The sequence below is a fragment of the Eriocheir sinensis genome, chromosome 37 (assembly GCF_024679095.1).
Source record: "Eriocheir sinensis breed Jianghai 21 chromosome 37, ASM2467909v1, whole genome shotgun sequence".
Taxonomy (NCBI): Eukaryota; Metazoa; Arthropoda; class Malacostraca; order Decapoda; family Varunidae; genus Eriocheir; species Eriocheir sinensis.
In genome coordinates this window covers 6,021,194-6,021,557 of record NC_066545.1, presented here as the reverse complement: position 1 = coordinate 6,021,557, position 364 = coordinate 6,021,194, and positions in this window count along the sequence as shown.

The following is a 364-nucleotide window of genomic DNA, read 5'->3' as shown; positions in this document are numbered from 1 at the left end:
TGGTAATATCACGTTCCTCGGGGAGGACGCGAGGCAACTCCACGGCAGACTGAGATTCGGGAATGACACCATCCTCTGCAGTCCAGCGTCGACATCCTGGGCGTGGAGGTGGACTCCCAGCTGCGGTTTGACCGTCATCTTGAAAGGGTGGCGCAAAAAGCCTCCCAGAAGGTGAACCTCCTGCGCCGCATGAAGAAGAACCTCCTCGATGCTGGAAGGCTAGTCTGAACACCCCTCTATAAGGCTGCGCTGCAAGTCCGTCCAGTGATGGAGAGCATGCACCGCTCACCTGGATGGCTTAAAGGCAGCGCCCGCTGCCACCTCAACCTGCTAGACAAGGTGCAGAGAAGGGCTGAACGCCTCA